This window comes from Heterocephalus glaber, unplaced genomic scaffold, assembly GCF_053883595.1.
Source record: "Heterocephalus glaber isolate CG9 unplaced genomic scaffold, H.glaber_assembly_v1.0 deba00001781, whole genome shotgun sequence".
In the NCBI taxonomy this organism is placed as follows: domain Eukaryota; kingdom Metazoa; phylum Chordata; class Mammalia; order Rodentia; family Bathyergidae; genus Heterocephalus; species Heterocephalus glaber.
The window spans coordinates 8,539,498-8,558,744 of record NW_028258467.1 but is presented as its reverse complement, the minus strand read 5'-3'; the positions used below and the strand labels follow the sequence as shown (position 1 = coordinate 8,558,744).

General features: G+C 39.0%; 1 long non-coding RNA gene across 1 annotated transcript in view; it reads left to right on the top strand.

The window, feature by feature from the left end:
- The window catches only part of LOC110345744 (uncharacterized), a 115,509-nt gene extending 101,736 nt beyond the window's left edge, over window positions 1-13,773 (top strand). Inside the window, exons 4-6 of the long non-coding RNA XR_015447998.1 lie at window positions 1,952-2,923; window positions 12,386-12,477; window positions 13,111-13,773. This is a non-coding gene — a long non-coding RNA (uncharacterized LOC110345744). The remainder of the gene's footprint in view (window positions 1-1,951; window positions 2,924-12,385; window positions 12,478-13,110) is intronic.
- Window positions 13,774-19,247: the final 5,474 nt, after the last annotated feature.

Sequence of the window (19,247 nt, the reverse complement as noted above, 5' to 3'; positions counted from 1 at the left end):
GGGACTCTGTGGGGAAGCAGGGAGGTAGGTGGTGCTGTGGAAAGAGCATCAAGTTGTAAGAAGTTCTAAGGCTTAGGTTCTATGTGTTATTAACTCTGGGACTCTGAGTAAATCATTTGAACTTCTTGGCTCTAGTTGTCTCATCTGAAAAAATGGAAAAGGAAGGTGTTTTAGCTACAGTGAGACACTAACTGCCCTTTCCCTCCTAAGACAGCCGTATGTTCTCCTTTCTCTGGGATTCCTACTCTGGTTCCCTTCTGTCTGCATCTTCTTCCCCAGTACCCTTTCCGACAGCTGTTATCAGCTCAAATGTCACCTGCCATAGGAAGACTTCTCTGACCTGAATTGAATCTCTCTCCTCCTACTCTCATGTCTCCTGGGACTTATCGCACAATGCTGACTGCCTGTTCCTTCTTAGCAGGAGTTAAAGTATACATAGATTTCCACTTTCCAGCTTACACACCTATTAAGTATTAAACTCCTTGAGGTCAGAGACTGTTTATGCATCACTGTATTTCCAGGGCTAAGAACAAGGCCAGGAGAGGACAGGAACTCAAATAGAGGCAACAACATAGTCCAGGTCCCAAGCTGGGCAGGGGTCTTTGGAAACTATCACCACATTTCTCTTTTCCACTCTCTGCAGTGCAGTTTAAAAGTGCTTCCCTTTCCTCAAATACTTGGCCGTTGGCCTTGCCCTGGACTTTCAGAAGAAGACTTTGACTCCTTTGGTACATTTTGAAGGCAAACATTTATTACTTCTTTTTTAATTTTTGTCCATTCTCAATTTAGAGAAAAGAACAATCAAATTTGGAAAGAGTTATTAGATACATTTCTAGGAAAGTTATATTGGGAAATAGGAGAGAGAGTGGGGAGTCAGAGGCCACCTATGCTCAGGTGTTAAATATTTTTGCTCCACCCAATCAAGAAGCATTCAGTGGTTATGGGGATGTCATCTTTCATTGATCTGTTAGGCCTCTTCTTCCATGCAATAGAATGGGGACATCATAGAAGTCTCCTCCTTTGTGAAAACTCTAAGGAGAGGCAATGGAATGTTCCTTCCAATCCTATTTCACAGAGAAAACAGAGTGTCGAGACTTAAACTTTATTCACCCTTTCCTCCTTTTCTCCTGTTGCAATGGAAGGAGCCATCCCTTCTGCCTGGAGCTGGTCTCCACCTACAGAACCTCCAAGGGACTCAGCTGTCACTCCTTTCAGTCTTTACTGGCTCCCCTGCCTCAGCATTTTAAAGGTTGCACACACAAGCTCTCATTTGGTATTGTTGCTAATGAGGATGACACTTTTGTTCTACATTTGTAATCAAGAAAATATACCTGGTTATCAGTTTTAAAGGCACTGAAGAATGAATTAGACAAAAGAAGGAAAGCCTGTTTTTGCAAACACATACCCTATGTAGTCATATAAGTCTCTTGCTTCTCTTGCTATTTGGTGGTGTCCAGTGTTCAAGTGGTGGCCATCAACTCCAAGCTTCCCTTTCTGATTAATGTCCACCCACAATGACCTCTGCTCTTTCCCATCAATCATTCTCTCACATGCTTGGATTGACCAATTTCTAGGGACCACTTTAAGTGATAGATTTACAGATAAGAAAAAGTGACAAATTGCCCAAACTAAGTGAACATTTATGTTGCCACAATTATAGATACAGCAATGAATGTCGACTCACTGTCAAAACATCAGATTCTATACTCCCTTTCTCAGCCACATACCAGGGGATAAGACACTGAGGTTGACATCACCCATGTAGCAAATGGCAAAAGAATATAATTCAGTATGTGTCAGTCTCAATGTTATAGAAGCTAAGATCCACCTGTGTTGATGAATATATACTATGTCTGTTATAACAGATACCCATTGGGCTAATAGTAACACACATGGTACAAGTATCTGTTTTGAAAATAAGTCACATTTTTTTTTCTTTTTCCTTTGGTAGACATGTAAGAGGTTACCCGAAGAACAAGTAATTCTGAAAGATTTAACTTAGTCTGATAAAAGCCAGGTTATGAATACAGTCAAGATCCTGCTCAACTGGTGCAAATAGTAGCTGGAGCACTCACAGGACACAGTGAAAATGGATCAGTCGACATGCCGCATTGTCAAAGATTCAGTTGTCATCCCTGGCTGGGGCTATCTCAAGTGCAAAGTAGATTTGTCAGCCCCATGTTCCACTTATTCTGATGTTTCAACTTTGTTTGTCACCACTTTTGCAGATGAGTTGTAAGACAGATAACCATTCTAGCAAATGGTAACATTATAATAACAAAGTGCAAGACAGCCAAGCTTTGAGATAATATATTTCCATTTCGAGTTTATCTTCTCACACCAAAAGTTCTTCCTTTACAAATGGAAACATGATTAATATGGTGATTGTATCTAAAAACATCAGGCTATGTGGAAAAATAGTTTGATGTTCATCTTTATGCTTTCAGTAGCAATTTCACAAGGCCGCAGAATGCATCAGAAGTGTTAATCCAAGGAGAGATGTCGACGAGTCTCCAGAGCCCAATCAAGAATTTGAAAAAGAATCTTCAAAGTTTTTCATTAGTTGAAGATGTGAGTTACTGAAAAAATTGCTGGATGTGGGATGCAGAACTACACATGAGCCTCAAGAAACAAATGTTTGGTGTGCACGAACCTGAGAACTTGCATGGCTTTGTTTCAATACCTCTTCATCCAGCTCTCACAGACCCATTCAGAATGAGCAAACTGAGGTCCAGGAGGTGAAATAATAATGAAAGTCAAACTGCAAGTTAAGTTTTCTCTTAGGGGGAAAGGTGAACACTGACTTTCTGAACTGACATGGTGGATGCTCTGCCGGTCCCCTCATCTCTGTTGCGGTGAAATCTGAGCAGGGGTCTAAATGCCAGCCCCACACACACTTCAGGACCCAAGCAGCTCTGTGCAGGTGCCAATGTCTTCTTTTACCGCTGTGGGGGGGGGCTGGAAGACCTGGGGAATTAAGATTCCTCCCAGGGATCCTTCAAACAATAGTGGAAGGAAGTTGGTATTTGAATACACACCACCTCGTCCCCCACGTTTGGTATCCTGGAAGTGTTTGTCCAACACTGGCTGCCACAACAGCTCCTGGAAAATTAATCAACTGATGGCAGCCCATCAGGATAACTGACTTGGCCACACGCACGTTTTTGCCTCACTTCATTTGCATGCCTTAATTCTCCACTCAATGCCAGGTATTTTCTTTAACTCCTAACTAAACTCCCTGCATTTAGATTTTATTTTTAGGGTCTGCTTTTTGGATATTGCAAATTGAGATACTTCTACCTACCTCACAATCTGTAGTCCCATCTATTACTCATGCATGCTAGAAAAGTTCACAATTGCCACTTCATCTTCCTTACTCAAATACAAACCTGGAATTGAATTTCTGCATGCATGGGAAAGCACTGAGTGGTTCAGCTGAAGTTTCTTTCGAATAGAAGAGGAGGTCCTAGACAAGGATAAAACTCTGAATTTTATCACCCAGTAGAACAGTTCCTAGGCAGCTAGCTGGAAGAGGAGTGGATTTGGAAACCTGTCTCCTTATTATTCTTTTGGTGACCTTTATTTCTATATGGGAATTTAGAAAGGGACTGATCTGTGACAATGTCAAATACGTGCTCGTATGAATACCAATAGAGGCTTCATTATATAATTTTTTAAAAGTTCACTTGAGGATTGTTTTTTTGCCTAAGAATAGCATTTTGATGGTTCTTGGGGAATAAAATCTTCATATGACTTTGTTTAGAAGCATCTTATACAATATACAACCTATAAAATATTTTTAATCTATTGTCCTAGAATAGGAGCTATCCCAAATATGGCATATTTATCTTTGTGAATCCCTTTTGCCTTTACGGTTAGCTGAACTGTACATTATAATTGGTTGTTTTTCTTCAGCAGGAATATGGTCAATTTTTATTAGATTTGTAGCATGCACATTTGAAGGAATTACCCAAATCCTTCCTCAGACTAGTAGACTGGAAATGATGACTCCAACTGGTCACATACATCGGGTACTCTGTGAAGTGGGATTAAGGCCTGGGAATGTAGCCACTGGAAATCTAGATTCCAGAATAGAAACCTTCTCACTCACACACCACATGTGAGCAGTTTAGAGCAGTGCAGTCTTACATGTTCAAGGTATCTTTACTTTTATTTTAATTCAACATTGAAAAATGTTTCAATCACAAATTCAGCGACAACATTGAGAAACAGGGTGATGGATTCTGGTCTCAACAAGTTAGACAGGAAAGATGTTCTGTTTGGTAAAGGGACTGCTTGTGAGGAAAAGCTGAATGTCTGCAATTCTCTGGTTGACTTTCTGAATTCTACACAAAGTGAACCCTGAGAAATTTTTAGTTCAAGTCTATGATGTCATTCTCATTTGATATCCTACCATGGACTTTAACAATGGTTCTCAGCTGACAAGAAAAATTCCTGACACTCACAGCATGCAAATCATCTTTAGAATCAAGGAAATACTACACTGGAAAAAATAATGGAAAGGTAAAATGAAGTTTAACCAAAAAACATTAAATTCAACTTCATATGCAGAGGCTCAATCTAATACTTAAGCTGATGAACCATCTTTCTCTTCTCTGTCTCTTTGTTTTTCCCTCTTCTGGTCTCTCTGTACACATATTTCTCTCACTTTACCCTTTGTCTCTCACTCACTTCTCTTACATTTAATAATCTTCGTTGTTAACAAAATAAATTACTTTTTCATGAGAAACCTGATTTTTAACCATCTCATTAGTTTGAAACCCAGGTAAGACTTTACCCAGAAACAGTAAGAAACTATCCTTTGTAGAACAAAAATTTTTCTATAACTTTCAGAGTTTTGAGAAATTGTATATTTGATCTCTTAAGAGCCTTCTTTCTTTACTTTAATCAGAAAGTCTCAAGGTTTCAGGAAGCCTTAACATAGACTCATTCCACATTCTCACATGTTGTTCATTCTCTCTCTCTCTTCTCTCTCTCTCTCTCTCACACACACACTTTTTCTCTCTGTGATTTTTTGAGACATGGTCTCATTTTCATTCAGGCTGGCCTTGAATCCACTGTGCAGTCCAGGCTGGCCTTAAACTCACAGAAATCCTCCTGCCTTAGTCTCCCAAGTTCTGGGATTATCAGGCATGCACCGTCATGTCAGGCCTCACATTTTGTCTGGAATCTGTCCTATGCAGCTCCACCAAAGGACTGAGGTCTCTCCTTGAATACTTGTTGTGAGAGGGAACTAATTTCTCTAAAATCTTCACTTATCTGTCCACAAAAGGCTCACTCTTCTAAGCACATTCTTCTTCAATTTGAGTATCTTGATTTTATTTCCCAACTAGATTACTTATAATCAATGTAGCATCCAAAATGGCAATTCTAAGAATAAAACACTGGTAGGGAAAAACAAATTAGTAAAGAAAAGAAGAAATGCACATGGACAATAGGCACATATTAGAGAAGTCAGTCTCGTTAAGCAAAAGTGAAATGTACTATTTTACTCTTCGAGTAGATTTTTAAAACACTGATAGAAATTCCAGCTCCTTCAGGCAAATGGATACTTCTGTGCACAGCTGCCTTAGGAGAAAGTTGATTTTAAAAATTCAGAGATGAGAGTTTGGCAAAATGTACTTTTAGCATATGCACACACTTTAGTCTATCATTCACACTTTTACAAACAGGACCTAACGATTCAAGGTGTAAAATCATTTACTACTAAACAGCTCAGTTTGATTCTCTTTGAAGTAAAAAGTGACAACTATTGACATCCTTTATGTTTCATTATGCATCAAATGCTATCTCTCATTAGAATGGTGATTACTAATAATTATTGATATGGAAATACATTCATGATATTAAAATTTAATGATTATTAGATTTTTAAAGCAGATTTATTCTATTTCAAAATTTTTATTATTACAGTACATATTTCTAATACATAATAAACATTCATCATGGGGTATTGGTACATATACATATTATATCTTGGTCCTTTTACTTCTTTTTCCTTCCTATCCCTCCCATCTTACGTCACCCTTAGATTCCCTTCCCATCTCCATAAAATCTTCGTCCCTGTTCTCTATCATCTCATTTTTATTTTGCTCTTTAAATTGTTTATATCTTTGTGTATATATATATATATATATATATATATATATATATAGTCAGAAAATATACTACAAAACCCATTCATAGCATGATTAAGGAAATTTGAACATTGCCTGGACATCAAATGATGTTGGGGATTATTGTTACTGTTTGCATGTAATTATAATATTGTAAGTGTTTTATTCAAAACACTATGCTATGCTATGGTATACTGAATAAGCAGGTACATTCACTACCTTTATATGTTGGGTCTTCCTTTGGAAGTGCCATTCAGATGAGATGAAGGAATAAAATAAGTTAAAACTTGCCAAAATAATGGTATTGGAATTTACAAGTGATTTCTGGATTATATTTGATCCAAATGAGCTGAGCCTTTGCTGTCTTTGGGAGGATCTGCTATCAATGTCATGGTCAGTTTTTAGCAAGAATTTTAAAGCATTTTTTTTTTCATTTCCCCTAAGCTCTAGCTGAGGTTAAATACTACAGGAGCTATCTAGTCCTTTTACATTTGGTCAAACACTGCATTAAAATCATCTGAGTCTAGCACTTTTCTGGAGAGGTTTTGGTTTGTTTGCTTCATACCCTGGGACAACAATTACTGGTAGTTAGTAGTTAGTTTGCTTAGACTTTATTTCACTCCAGAATCAGCTTTGCTAATTGCTTCATTTAAAAAAAAAATCACAGAACAAAGATCATTGACTACAGAATTACTGCTCCCCACCTCCCTCATTTACAGATAGCTTCTTACAATATGATCCACATGCCTCTGTGTGTGTGTGTAAGCGCTATGAGGTATAGATTTTTGCTAGTTTCTTCATAAATGGAGTATGCATTTAAATTCCTCTTTGTGCTGTTTCAGAATGATACCTGAAAGAAAATGAGGCAGATATTTTTGCTAATTTAAAACTGGAAGTCTTCTGGATTTTTAAAAAATATGTCTCCCTTACTAAATTTCTGTCATGGCCTCAAGGATATCTGTTTTGTTCAAGCCTGTTTCCCAGGCATATGACTCACAATAGGAGCCTGGTAAATATTTGTTGAGTGATTATAAGAATGAATTAATAAAGTACTGTAGAGTCTAATTTTGAGGAAGAAAGTCACACAGAATATATTGGAGAAAATATGTGCAAATAGATTGACTCTGTTTATCTCTGAATGGATGGGACATGTTGAACTTATTATTTTCTGCTTTGAGATATGTAAAATATATCTTTTGTAATAGTAGGAAAATATTGTAGTAAAATTTAACTTTAAAAGACATTTTAACAGGGACACATTTTTAAACACAATGATGGCTTACAGTAAAACTGCATGATAGTGTCTGTCTATTCCAGGGCGCTGTCACTCCAAGTAAGTAAGCTGCATTTGCTGAATTGAGGCTCCAATTTGGACTCATACCACAAAGCTCACAGCAATTATTAGACCAAGATTAACTTCCTCCAGACTTATCCTGCAACACAACAACCTCTGGTCTGCAGTGCATAGGATACACCAACTGTCATCCTTTATTTAGTGACAAAGTCCACTAAAGAAAATAGGAAATCTTTCAAAATTATTCTAATCTTCTCAGGGGTATATTGTTGACTCCAGAGAACTTCAGAGAGGGATTCCAGTGTACTCAGCTTCAGCTCTTACAGTAAATAGTATTTTCAAAATGTAAGAGTAAAGATTTCCTTGGTACACCAACATCTTGCCTCATTTTCCTCTCTCCAGATAGTCAGGTCTTTCTGTTGTTTTGTGTTGTGTGTTAAAGACAACCTCACCGGTGCCACTTTACCAGCCATTGGTTAAGATGCTCCTCTTGGTGGGTTCTTTTTTCATCAAATTCTCTGCACAAATGAAACATTCTCAAGAAAACACTTTTGGCACTGAATCCAGTGCAGATGTTGGTCACTCTGTCACACTGTCTTATTTTATTCTCTCCCTTCAATCAGAGATTTCTCTGCTTTAACTTATTAATTTAGTTTCCATCCCCCAGAAATAATGGAGATTCTTTTCTGAGACTCTTGTTGGTCTGCCTCATCATTTTATTACCAGCACATCTAAGAACTAATATTCTAACACACTAAAAGCTCAACCCATATTTGTGATTGGAAAGGAAGGAAGGCAGAGTGAATGCAGAAGACAGGATGGGAAGAAGGGAATGAGGGTGTGAGAGAAGGAGGAAATGAATTCAGCACATTGCTTCTTTGCTGCAAATCTTAATACCAAATTGGATTGAGGCATCTTGGATTAAAAGGAGTTTTCCTTTCCTGATCAACTTTTCTCTTTAGAAAGTAGTTGAAATTCTAAGTAGCGATTTTCCTGTTATATACATATTGTCAATTAACATAAATACATACTAAAAAGTAAATGTGAATAGAATGATTCACACTTAGCTTTTCTTTGTTCACAAGTCACTGATGGTAAACTGCATTAGATGATCAAAGAAGAAATGCACAGAGCTATAAGACCTTGACACTTTTTTCTGAATCTTTAGCTTGTGAAAGTTACATATTTTCAACTCAGATTATTTCCTTTGAACCTGAAACGTGGGAAAGAGAAATTATTAGCAATACTTTTAGTCTTTAAGAATCACACAGCTAGTTGCAAAATAATGTAAATAGATTTATACCACTGAATTAAACATTTAAAATGAATAAGATGAAAAAGAAGAGGAGGAGGAAGAGGAGGAGGAGGAGAAGTAGGAGGAGGAGGAGGAGACCATTCTGTGCCTCTTTCTCCCTACCACAGCAATTGCAGGAGGATGTGTTGAGGTGGAGCCTCCATTCCCTAGGGTGGGTCCCTGAATCCCTGGGAAGAGCAGACTCCCCAGTGATCTTGATGGACATCTGACATGGATGTGTGGTTATTTTAAACCACACAGGTTGTTTTGCTGTTTCTGTGGTAAAATTTAATCCATACCAACAGCTACATGGTAATCCATTGGGGGATAAGGGCTTGAGGGAAAAAGTAGAAAGAAAAATCTAATAATCGAAACGTTGAGCAAGTCTGTAAGATGAAGTGGTGTTCTTGGCTAGTTTGTTCTTGGGAGAAAGCAAGGGCAGTGTTCTCTACTCGCAGAGAGAGCACAGACCAGGCCCGCTGGGTATGTGGCTGCCACACCCAGTCATCATCTTTGTGACATGGTTTCCGGCCGGTGGAATTACTTCTGGAGGAAGTTAAGAAGCTGATGGTCAAGTATTTGCGATGATCTAGCACAGGCCTTCCCCGAGAGCAGAGTGGCGGAAGTGTTATTTCTCAGCGCCTCAATTTCCCCATCTAGAAAATGGCGCTAGTAAGACAATCTACTTCATTAAAGTTACTGTGGGAATTCAGGGAATGACTGTATGAGAAGCACTCAGAACAGCATCTGGCCAAAATTGAGCTCTACTTAAGTATAATTCACAACTCAGGTTTGACGAGGTTGCTCTACACATGGTGGTGAGATCTGCTAATGGCTTCTTTTTGCACTCATTTAAACAAGAAGAGACTGCAAAGTTCTCCTGTATCAAAAGCAACCAGGAAGCCCACAGGCATGACTAGCAAGGAGTATATTCTAACACTTCAACATCTTTTCCACTTTTTTTCCCTTAAATTATTTTATTGGTACATTTTAGATATATAATATGCATTTATCACTGGGTGCTTGCACCTGTACATGATGTATCTTGGTTCTCATTTTTTCCCCATTCTCTCTGTGCCCTTCACCCCCTCTACCCTTCCCTATTTACATAGACTATTTCCATTTTTTCCTTTTCTCATAATTTTCCTTTCCCTTCTTTCCTTTCCCCTTCCCCTCCCACCACCCCTACCTCTTTGGGCCTTTTCTTCCTATTTCAAGTTATCACTTATTCATTTTAATCATTTTAATTCTTATTTACACTTTCAGTTTCTCACACTAGAGAAACTATTAGGTATTTACACATGTGTGTCCTATTTATTTCACTTAAGAGTATGGCCTCAATATGCATCCATTCAGCTATAAATGTCTGTAGTTTCTCATTCTTTACGGCTGAGTAGTACTTCATTTTATAAAAACACCACATCTTCTTTATCCAGTTTCCAGTTGAGAGGCACTTGGGCTGTTTCCAAGCTTTAGCTATTACAAACTGTGCTGCTATAAACATGGGTGCAAAGCTAATGTTGTTAAATGGAAACCCATCATGATTTATCTTAAAAAAGAATTATGTATAAATTATTATGGTTCTGACATTAGTTCAGTTTAATTAAGGAGAAGTTACTGTAACTGCATGCCAATGGAGAAAGAATAAAGAGAAAAAAAGATGAGAGAGAGAGACAGAGACAACAGAGACAGAGAAGGGAGAGAAGGCGCAAGAGAGAAGGAGGGAAAGATACACAGAAACAAGAAGTGAGAGAAGGAAGATGGGAGGAGCTGCAGAGAAATGAGCTAGAAGAAAAAAAGCTAGGAAAAGCAAGGCTTATTGACTAGTTTACAAAACAGACTAAAAAATCTATAGTGTTTTCTCTGACACTTGAGCTAACTTCCCAATGATGCTGGGCAGCTTGCTAAAGGAAAGGGGTCCCTATGGCTGACAGCTCTTCTCCAGAACAAGCTGAGTTTTCTTTATTTTTACATCTCCCCAGGTGGGAAGCAGTGCAGCCTGTCACCTTCTGAAAGGATGAAAGTGAACTTTTGTCACTGTGAAGGGGACTCTGGAACTGAAAGCAGGGGGTGGTAGAGCTGGGGCTATTTTTCCCTTTTTCATATCTAGGGGCCCTGTCAATGATTGATTCTGTCTTCCTGGCAGCAGGAACCTGATAGCATGGTGATACTTTTGAAGATCATTGCCAAAACCAGCCCCAAAGAGAAAGAATGAACTGACAGCAGTTCCTCCAACTATTTTGCAGGTACCTTTTTTTTTTTTAAGAGGCAAGGCAATGAGTGAAAGAAAGCCTTAGTATTGGCTCACTATTTTTATAACTCCAGATAAATGTATGTGACCACTAACGTGGGCATAAACTCTCATGCTTGTTGATCTTACACAACTGAAAAAAAATCAAGGCAATTTCACAAATTGAATCACAGAAGCTCTGATATCAACAAAATCCAAATTAGCTACATTAATTTGAAGTGAGATACTTGAAAAATAAATTGCTATTATGAGCTTTAATAGTGGAAAACTGTAGCCTCAGGCGTAGCTCTACATTTAATCTCTCTTCATGTTTTGTCTTCAATGGTGATAATGGAGAAAATTCCTACTCCTTGGTAATTATATAGCAGAGATCAACATTAACATCACCCAAGTCTTTAATTCCCCATGTAGACTGACTGGGTCATGAGCCTTTAATATATAACTAAAATTCAGCCATCAAGTGAGACCAACTTATAAGGGTCTACTTGGTTTTCCATAAAGCTGACTTGTGCACTTGATGATGAGGTTAACACTCTGGCTTTTTGAAATCTAAGTTAAATAGACATATAGTTCTATTATTGCTGGAATCAATGAAAGGAAACTTCTAAACATTGCTTGCTAACCATTGCAAAGATAGCAGAAACAGACATTACTGATGAAACACATCCACTCATAAGAGACTATGATGTTGAAAATTCTGGTGCAGGGCATTTGTACCTTGTCCTTACTCTGAATTTGCTAGGACCACACTCACTTCTTTCCATTCACTACAAAACCTTCTTCCCTACAATATATGGAAATATAATTTGGATCAATCTCAAGTAGAAACACACACACACACACACACACACACTCGCACATGCACACACACACAAATAAAGAGGCCCAGAAATTGTGTGCCAGTACTTTGTAATAAAGTGAATCACTGTATGTTTTTGATTTATTTCCTTAGAAATGAGAAGCACCTTTTTTAGAATTTTGTAGAATGTTTTGTACAATTTTGTAAAATTATGTAGAATTCTGAGATCTCAACAACATATTCTCAAATTCTCAAGACACTGTGGACTTCAGTTTGAGAACAAACAGGAAAGAAGCCTACCATCTTTATGGGCTCAAAGTTTCAAACTTCATATGATCCATGCCTGGTGATTGGGTGAGTTCAAGGCAATTGAAGCAACTGGCTTTTAAGAAAAACAGAGCTTTGCTTGATATCTTTCGTTCACATGTCAACATCCATTTGCTACCTTCTTTCTCCTGTTCAGTGGGCTGGAAGGATGACCTGTGTGGACCACAGGTTCCCCTGGCCTTTGGTCTTCTGATTGGGTTCATCTGATAGGAAGTATCAACCTAACTGACAGAGTGGGAAGAGTATAGCAGTGTAGCTGATGTTCTGGTTCCCTCCCCCGCAGGTAACCAAGACTGGCTGTGACTCTTTGCTGAAGGCCAGAGATATCACCAGGCGTTCCTTGCCTTTCTACTCTTCCTGGATCCTACTTCAGTGGTAATGCACTGTCCTTTGTAGCTTTGCCTTAAATGACCCTGACTTGTAACTATCTCCTTTTTATAACCTCCCTTCTGATCACTCAGACTGAGGAAACATCCCTACCTAGACTTGGACTAGTACCGGTGCCCACCTGGTCAAGCAGACTGGAGGCACCTACAGTGTTCTATATAATAGATTGATTTTTTTGTGGAAGGGAGGAGTATCAGACACTTATAATATTTTGGTCACTGAATTTAGAGCTGGGTGTGCATTTTTTTGCCTCCTTATGACTTTTTGAGAGAAGATTTATTCTTCTCATTTCGTGAAATAAGAAGTGAAAGCTCAGAGAATGGGAGAATCTTGCCTAATACAACAAAGCATAAGTTTTCTTCACTGCATCAGTCAGTTCAGCTCTGTGTTGATGTTTGGGGAGGACTCAAGTCTATGTAAACCTGTGTGACAGTTTAGATGTTGAACATCCCCAAAAGGCCCCTGTGTTGAATACTTGGCTCCCAGGTTGAGGCTGCTGGGAGGTAGTGGAAACTTTACATGGGGCCTAGTAGGAAGGTCTTAAGTCACTGGGGGCATGGCCATGGAGAGGGTTGTGGGTTTCATTTCTTACCTCTCTGTTTTTCGCTTCCCAACCATGAGGTGAACCATTTGTTCAGCCATGCACTTCCTGACGCAGCCACCTGACATGTGCAGCAGAAGCCTAAACTCATGGGCCTGCCTTATCATGAACTGGAACCTCTGAAACTAGGATCTCAAATAAACCTTTTATCATTGTAAGTTAATGATCTCAGGTATTTTGCTATGGTGATGGAAAGCTAACACAATCTGACTTCCACTAAAGACAATGCTAAAGGGAGGGAGTCAAGAAGCTAGAGGGAGTCCTGCCTCCGGACAAATTGTGTCAATCAAGTGGAAGAGTCAGAGTATATGGACCAGGTTGCATGATACTAAAGCAAGATAAAAACCCATTTGATGGGGCCAGGGATTTAGCTCAGTGGTTCCACTGCCTGTCTTGCTAGCACAAGGTTCTGAGTTTGGTCCCTGGTACTAAAAAACAAAAACAAAACTACAACCTATTTGGTGAAGGAAACAGAAGTGTCAAACTCCATGCTTTATCCTTCTTTGTGACTGAGTAGTATTCTTTTGTAGGAAAATGAATTCACTCTGGGACTGTAATGCTAAGTGAAATCAATCATACAGAGAAGGTTAAATATCAGGTGGTTTCTCTTATATGCAAACCCCAAAGTATAAATAATATAAAGAGCAAAATAAAAGATAGACATAGGAAACAGAGAAGTAGATTTTGTGGATATGGGAAGGGTTATTTGGGGATAGGGGAAGATGGGAGGGAGGGAAGAGAAGGGATATAAAAAGGATTCAATATGTATATGTACTAATTTCCCACTATGAATTTATTCATTATGTATGGAAAATGTATACAGAAAAAGGCAAAGCAAAGTAAACTTCCGTGGTTGTTGACTGTTATGTGGATAAAGCAAAGATGGAAATGCATAAGATAAATCCATGCTGAAGAAGTGATTTTGGATGGACAAGAAGGTGTAAATATACAAGAGTAGGAGTAATCAATGATTTAAAAATAGGGAGTTAAATAAACTATAGGACATACATTTGAGGGGCACAGATGATGTTTCGGTGTTGTGGCTTGCCTTTAGATGCCCTCCAAACCCCTCATGCAGTCTTTTTGGAAGGTAGCTAAACCTGGAATGTGTGATGCTAGGATTAAGGGTGTGTGATTACTAAACCATTACATGTGAGTTAGTGGTTTAGCGTCACCCTAATCCCTGGTAGTCTGAATAAGATAAAAGAAGCAGAAAGACACTGTTAAGGTCCCTTGTTGCCTTTGCTACCTTGTGTGCCCTATGTTATTTCTCCTCTGCAATTCCTGTTTGCCATCCCTATCTTGGAGCCAGCTAATTATGGACTGAAACTTCTACACATTGTAAGCCAAATAAACCCCTAAATTTGGGTGTTGGTTTTTTTGTCTTTGTTTTTGTTTTTTGCACCAAAGGATTGAACTCAGGACCTTGTGCTTGTTAGTTAGGCACTGTGCAGCTGAGCAACATTCCAGGACCAGGTGTTGGGTATTTGGTCTCAGCCATGAGAGAAAAGTAACTAACACACTGGGTTCTTTTCATTCATTCTTGACCTACAGAATAAGACATAGAGTATATTTTACTACACTGAATTGATATTTGTTCCAATAGGGATAACACTTTAAAAAGTTCCTAAAAGAAGGACTTATTTATCTGCTTGAAATCCTTGACTGTAAAATAGACACAATCTCTATCCCAAACTTGATAGCAAAAGGCATGCTGTGAGTCAGAAAAATTTAATTCCTATCATGGAAAGAAACTAAAGGAATAACCAGCACATGAGATATATAGCCACACTGATGCAGTAAAAACAGCCTTAAGACTGGGGCTTCATAAGATTTATTTAGCTGAGTCAATTCATTTCAAAATACTTCCTAGCCCCACTTACTGAAACATCATGTTAATGGAAACCTTATAGTAAAATAGTTAGCAGGTAAGTAGTGGAAGAAAAGAATCTAGTGGTGGTGGTGGTGGTAAAAGACAATCCCTAAATCTAAGTATTGAAAATCAGAAATTTTTCTTCCTGGTGATCTTAATAAATTCCTATTCAATATTCTAGACCCAATTTTAACAACCCCTGTGGGAGTTAGGCTCCATAGATGGCTCCCCAATGAGCCATGTCCCTTGTTACTTCAACTTTGTGTTGACCCTTCCATGTTTTGAACAGTAAAGCAGGGCATATGTGATGATAGATATTCTACCTGTGTCTTTGGAGATGCTTCCCATTGGCCTTGTCTTCCTCAGAACCCAGCTGTGAGATGCCTCAGGCACACAGAAGCCGTGTGTCGGAGCTCCTGTCCATAGCCCCAGCTGACCACCCAGTTGACAGGAAGCAACAGATGACAGCCAGGTGATGTGCTATTATCAATGTTTAGCCCAGCTGAGCCTTCCAATAACTCTGGCCCTAGCTCCCACACGATTAGAACTATAGGAAACATTCCAAGTGAGAGCTATCTCTCCTAGACAATGTGTAGAATCAGGAGAGATATTAGCAAATTATTTTGAAACAATGAATTTGAAAGAGTTTTCCTGTGCAGTGATAGATACCTAAAGTACTAGGGTACCAGATGTCCAGTTCTTCAAGCAGTTTGGAAGACTAATTAAAGGTAATATCTGACAGCAGCAGAAAGTAGAAGTTAAATTTGGGGAAGTAGCAGAAACCATTAAAATCAAGAGAAGAAATAAAAACATCAAACCCAGCTCTAGACTCTTCACAACAAACAATACTGAATTATATCACATTAACTACATGTATTCTTCATAACTTTGAATTAGGAAGAAAGATTACATTCTTATTAGTATATTATTTGACAGTCCGTAGAGGTGGAGAGTAACTTTTTAAAATGATTTTAGTTGTCCTGGATGAAAGGCTAACATTGTCTACATTGTCTTAGAGTCAAGCCAAAGTCTCTCAGAGTCAACAATTTTCTGCAAATTCATTAATGAAGGACTGTTTTATTCTCCCAGCAATCTTAACCACACAACACATTCTTGACTTGTAAAGTTTTCAACATTCAGTCTTCCTAATAGCTATTAGGGTCATGGAATCACATTCATTTATTCATTAATTAACTCAATGAAGATGGACTGAATTCCTTCTCGAGGTGTCATCCCCAGAAATATGAATAAGATATGGTTTGTACTTTCTTAAAATCCACTAGGGGATGGAGGGAGGGACAGGAAGAGGGTAAAGTGGACAAAAGAATTAAATGTGTCCTGTGCATGTACCAACTCCCCAATGAATGTAATCATTTTGTACTACTCCAAACATGTACTAATAAAAAATAAAAATAAATTTTTAAAAATCCACTGGGGGATCTACAAAGAAGAGACTAAAACTAGCATTTAGTAAGCATCATCTTCTTGGACCAGGCACATACTAGCTGTTTTCATTCACATTATTACTGTTTTATGAATCCCCTTCATCTACCCTGTCTAGTGGACTTTAGTCATCTCATTTTCCGAGGAAGAAGCTAAACCTTAGGGTGGTGACAAACTTGCTGGGGACTCAGAATTAGTGAGTAGGTTTCAACTTCTATCAGCAGCACAACCTCCACCTCCTTTTCTGACCTGGATGGGAAGTTGTAAGGTGGAAAGCCATCATCAACCCATTTTACTTATTTTGATTCCATTACAAGTCCTCGTAATAATTTGAGGTCACAAAAGAGCCAGAAAAATAACTGCCGGGGATATTTCCTTTCTCATCTCAGCCAATTCTTCTTTTCTCCCTGCTGCCACTGTTTAATTTGAGGACTCCTGAGGTACCCTCAGAATGTTCATCATTTTTACAATAGTCATTTTTCTTTCACTTGGGGAAAAATATATTAAATCAGTGTTTGCATTTGTGCACATTCCTTAAAGTGCTCTCAAATAAGTTGATTCCCAATGAACTAAAGATTTTAATTCATTTTCCCCCATTGCTGCTGCAAATGGGGTCACATTTTAAAATATGTGATGACATACGGCCGTTCATTATTTATACATTCTGTAGCAGACTATAAATTTTACTTTGGACATATATCGAGGCACTGAAACCATTTTGGTTGCAAACACATAAATCATGGTTACAGTTATTAGTCTAAATGTAACACCACCCGGGTTCTAGATCAAAACCTTTAAAATCCATTGTAACTTATGTCTGCATGCATAACTTATGTCTGATTTTATTAAAGGTTCTCATTATTATTTATATATTTAGAGCATTATCCTTCTACCTCTGTTACTCCATCCAGAGTAAATTATTGTGAGGTATAGGATGGAGAGAAGACACACAAGATGGGAGGGGTGCTGGGATAGGAGTGGGAGGGGTGGACAGTTGGTGGAATGTTTTTAAGGAAAAAGGAAGGGTCGCTGTTTTTCAGTGCAGTCTAACTAATTCATACAATGATTTAGTTAATTTGGCTCCCAAATGCCTTGTCCTCTGTATCAATTGACATTCATTGGAGACAAACAAAACAGGAGCAGAGTTGTGTCAGCTAAATTGTAAATTAGCAAAAGGGCAAGTGAATGAGCCAGATTCCCAGGGCTGCCACTGGACTTGGCTTTTCAAAGAGCAGGAGCAGTTAGATTGATCCATACATCACAGTCCTGAGATTCCTCGGTGGAACAGGGGCTGGGGATTGATGACACCTCACAGGGTCGTGAGAAAGCCTCCGGAGTGCTGGCAGGGTGACCCAAGGGGACAGGCCACATCAAAGTTGCAGAGAACATGAAGAGCGAGGGAAACTTGCCACTGAGGAGGGAAGCAGTGGGCTGGGCGGGAGGCAGGAGATGGTGAAGAAGGAAGTGAGGACATAATGTGGGGCATATGAGCTTCACAACCGCACAAGCCAGGACTCCTTCTCTGCCAGCTGTTAGAAGCCTGTGGGTCTCGGGAACTTCATAGCCTGTCAGACTCTTTCTTTCCTCATCTGCAACAAAGAAGCCATTTCGACCACCTGCAAACATTTGTTACAAAGATTTTTTTAATTAAAGAGTTTACTTTTAAGAGCAGGTTTAGGTTTATAGAAAAAATTCAACAGAAAGTGCAGCTCCTGTACAGCCTTCTCCCCCCACCCCGCCCCACGGCTTTCTCTATTGTTAACATTTCCCACGAATGTGGCACAATTATTGCAATAGATGGACCTGTATTGATCATTGTTATTGACTGAAAACCAGTTGAAAATTGAAGTTTATATTAAGGGTTCGCTTTTGTGTTTTACAGTTCTATAGATCTGGACAAATCTATAGTATCATTTATCTACCAGTATAGTATTGTACAGGAGAGTTTCACTGCCCTAAACCTACCTCAGGCTTCACCTGTTCATCCTCCACTCAATCCATGGTAACCTCAATCCATGGTAACCACAGATTGTTCTACGGTCTCTACAGTTTTACCTTCATTATAAAGTTTTGAGATAACACACATGAAGACTCTGGTAGAGGGTTCAGTAATGGCTGGAGTAACATACCTGCTATGATAGCATTAGCCTATTGTATTTACATGTGAATTTGAATTGCCATTCATTTGAAAATTTCCCTTAAATGTGAAAACTTCAAATGAATAAGTTGAGAACTTGTAATAGGAGAAATAGTTATATTATATGGTCTTTAACTGTTTGCAAATAAAAGGGCCAGTTCTCTTCCCAAAGCTTTGGCTCATGGAGATGTAGACCCAGACTCCTGTCATTTACTAAGGTTCACCTTTAAGGCTTCTATAGGGGAGAAATCAGAATGTTCAATTGCTTTAGTGCAAACCTCTGCTCTGGGGCAGGCTAGGTCTCTGGAGCCAGGATGCCTCGCCACTAAGGTAAGCAATGACTTTCTCACATTGTTGGTGATCTGGGCATCATAGCTACTTGTTCTCATACCATTTACACTTCCTGGTCTTGGGAAAGGTGTGAGAACCAGAGAATACATGCAGTAGGAGTGTGAGAAGATATGGGACAGGGAAGGTAGTCCCTGGTGGGCATGGCTGCTGTCAAGACATCTATGGCCAAGGGTCTGAGAATCCAGTGTGCCCCTAGCATGGGCAGCTTCCATGCACACCACTAGCATTCCTTCTAAGAACCTGTCTTCACCTCAAGATTCACTCAGTGCCATAAGAGCTCTCCCACTCTCACAGTGTGGAATTGTGGAGGGGGTGATTTCCCTAGGCAGTAACTTCAGCCAAGAAGTGATGGG